The sequence below is a fragment of the Carlito syrichta genome, unplaced genomic scaffold (genome assembly GCF_000164805.1).
Source record: "Carlito syrichta isolate Samal-C Ts95f unplaced genomic scaffold, Tarsius_syrichta-2.0.1 Scaffold307839, whole genome shotgun sequence".
NCBI classification, from domain to species: Eukaryota; Metazoa; Chordata; class Mammalia; order Primates; family Tarsiidae; genus Carlito; species Carlito syrichta.
This window is the reverse complement of record NW_007251935.1, coordinates 187,167-190,911: the sequence shown is the minus strand read 5'-3', so window position 1 is coordinate 190,911 and position 3,745 is coordinate 187,167.

The following is a 3,745-nucleotide window of genomic DNA, read 5'->3' as shown; positions in this document are numbered from 1 at the left end:
AATTTTGGAGTCTCACTCTGTTGCCCAGGCTGGAGTGCAGTGGCACAATCATGGCTACTCCAGCCTCGACCTGCTGGACTCAGGCGATCCTTCTGTCTCAGCCTCTTGAGTAGCTGCGACTATAGGCATACACCACAACATCCAGCTAATTTTTTTTATTATTGTAGAGATGAGGTTTTTCCATGTTGCCCAGGCTGCTCTTGAACTCCCAGGCTTGGGCAATCCTCTTGCCTCAACCTCCCAAAGTTCTGGGATCACAGGAATGAGCCACTGCCCCGGCCTGTCAAATCACTTTTAAAGTGAAATGACCACCAATTACAATTTGGTTCTCTCTTCCTTAGCCTTACTATCATAACTGCCTTTCTGCCAATATTCACTAATCATGAAGGACAAAACCATACAGAATTTAGACCTAAAGCATTTACTTCAGGCAGCCTTTTACAAGTGGCATCCAAATGTTCCAGTTCTTTCCTTCTCTCTCTCCCCACTAGGGAGGTCAGGAGGTATTTCCCACTCTAGGCTGATGGCCACAGGAGCTTCTAAGCAATAGAGGGGGCAGCAGCAGGTCATATGCCTGAGAGAGTGGGAAATTGGCTTACACACTACCACTTGTGGACTGATGTGAATACCCATCTCAGATTATAAGTCAGAATGTCCTTTACTGCTCATGTCTAACCAGTCGCCGAAGTCTGCCCATTTGATCTCCTTAACGTCCCTCTCTATCTCTATCAGTACCTTGACTTTGTTCTTCCCTCTCACTTAAATGCTACCTTAGTCTTCCAGCTGGACTCTCTGGCTCCATTCTTTTCTCCACTATAGCACTCTTCACTGGCTCCTGACTGGCAAAAGCCTCTCTAACCCTCTGGGCTGGCACTTAATTTAACTCTATCCTGCCTTTCTAATCTTCTTTCTCACCAGTTTTCTTTCTATATTTACATGTCAGCCAAACTTGAAGTCCCCCAAACATTCACCACTCTCTCTTTTTTTTTTTTTGAGTTGGAGTCTCACTCTGTCACCCAGACTGGCATGCAGTGGCCGCTCCCGGCCACCGCAGCCTTTACCTGCTGGCCTCCGGCGATCCTTCCGCCTCAGCCTTCCAAGTAGCTGGAACTACAGGCGTGCGCTACCACACCCGGCTCATTTTTTTAATTTATTGTAGAGATGAGGTCTCGCCAAGTTGCCCTGGCGGGTCTCGAACCCACAGGCTCAGGCAACCCACTCAACTCAGCCTATCAAGGTGCAGGATTCCAGGCTGAGCCACCAAGCCTGGCTAAAAGAGGAAACTTTCAATTCAGTTTACCAGATAAATACTACTAAGGGTCAGGTCCTGGACTTGATGCTGGAGATACAAAGATGAATAAGGTATATCCCTGATTTGGGGGAGTTCATAGTCTATAGAAGGATGAAGTGAAAAGGCAGGAGAAAGTGGCCTATGCTGAACTGTGTCAATTTTTCCAAGGTAGAGGTGGGGGGATGGGGAAGTGGGGGTAAGGGGGAACAGAATCTTAGTTTTTAGAGGCTGGAGACAAAGGAGGTAATAGAAGCTACAGAATGATTGATATGCAAGAATTTCTGGTTACATCTGTGAAAGTCCCTTTCTGGGAAGCTCAGCGAGCTCATATTCCTTTATAACACATAACATCATCAGCAGAGCTTGGCAACAATAACATCCATTCCAATACATCCATGGATTTTTTTGTTTGTTTTTTGTTTTTGAGTTGGAGCCTCACTCTGTCATCTAGATTAGAGTGCAGTGGCCACTCCCGGCCACTGCAGCCTTGACCTGGTGGGCTCCAGCAATCCTTCCACCTCAGCCTTCCAAGTAGCTGGAACTACAGGCACGTGCTACCACGCCTGGCTAATTTTTCATTTTATTGTAGAGATGAGGTCTCGTCAAGTTGCCCAGGCAGGTCTCGAACTCGCGGGCTCAGGCAATCCACTCACCTCAGCCTCCCAAAGTGCTGGGATTACAGGCTGAGCCACCGAGCCGGGCTCGTTGATTTTTTTTTTTAAGTTGGACTCTCACTCTGTTGCCCAGGCTTGAGTGCAGTGGCATGCTAATGGCCACTGCAGCCTTGATCTCCTGGGTTCAGGTGATCCTTCTGCCTCAGCTTTCCTAGTAGCTGGAGCTACAGGCATGTGCCACCACGTCCAGCAATTTTTCTTGACTTATTGTAGAGACGAGGTCTTACCAACTAGACTAGGCTGATCTCTAACCCCTGGGCTCAGGCAATCCTCTTGTCTCCACCTCCCAAAGTGCAGGATTACAGGTATGAGCCACCACGCCCGACCCATTCATGGATATTGCTAAGATGCCTTTAAATCAATATTGCTGATTTCACCTCCCTTTTGGCTTCTAGATTTCTGACCTTTTAAAATATTCTAGTTGTCTTGGGAATCTTTGTAACTTCAAATAAAAAACTAATTGTCCTCTTCTTTATTCTTTGTCCCTTCATCTTCCCCACTCCGCAGAATGAATGCTCAACACGAAGATAAATTTGTACATTATGAGACTGCATTTACCTGAACTAGACAAGGAAATAAACTCTCTGGTCTAGCTAACCTGCCCTTTTGCAGACCTATAGTCACAGTCCTATGAAACAATAGCACAGGAATTTAAATGAGATATTCCACCAGTTATAGTATGACCTTATGTTAATAAGGCATTTTCTGCCTTTGTTCCTCATTCATGAAATGGGCCCAATGATCACAGTGTTATTGGGAGGACGGATGGACCCATACACCAGAAAAGACCTGACCTGGCCCTTCACCTAATCACTTGATAGATGTTTATTTTTTTCCTGTTTATTTTTATTTTTATAGTTGGAGTCTCACTCTGACGCCCAGACTGGGGTGCAGTGGCCGCTCCTGGCCACCACAGCCTCGACTTGCTGGGCTCCGGCGATCCTTCCGCCTCAGCCTTCCAAGTAGCTGGAACTACAGGCGTGCGCTACTACACCCGGCTAATTTTTTGATTTATCGTAGAGATGAGGTCTCACCAAGTTGCCCAGGTGGGTCTCGAACCTACTGGCTCAGGCAATCCACTCACCTCAGCCTCCCAAGGGACGGGATTACAGGCTGAGCCACCAAGCCTGACTTTTTTTCTTTTTTAAAATTTTACTTCTAAAATCCCAATAGCTTTTATTGGGCAATAACCAGTCACTGTACTGAAGGAAGTGTGATTTGCCTGTTATCTCTCCAAGCAGAATTAATTTCATCTCAGTGTTACTCCAGTACTTGGCACACAATTCTGGCATTTCACCTACCATACTGCATTTTAGTTATTTGTTACTATCTCTTCTCCATATTTGACTGAGTTCCTTAAGGACTGAAATCCTGCCTGATTTATTCATTAGCACACAACTTGGAGATCTGACTTCTAATCTCGATTTAAGAGCTGACTGACTCTAAGTGAACCTTTCTGACATTCAATTGTTTCCTAATAATAGAGAATAGCTATCTTTTATTGAATGACCACTATGAGCAATGCATTATTCTCAGTGTATCACTTAACTGTGATTTTGTCTTTTTATTTATTTATTTATTTATATATTTTTTATTTTTTGAGTTGGAGTCTCACTCAGTCACCCAGACTGGAGTGCAGTTGCTGCTCCTGGCCACCGCAGCCTCGACCTCCTGGGCTCCGGCGATCCTTCCCTCTCAGCCTTCCAAGTAGCTGGAACTACAGGCGTGCACTACCACGCCCGGCTAATTTTTTGATTTATGGTAGAGATGAGGTCTCGCC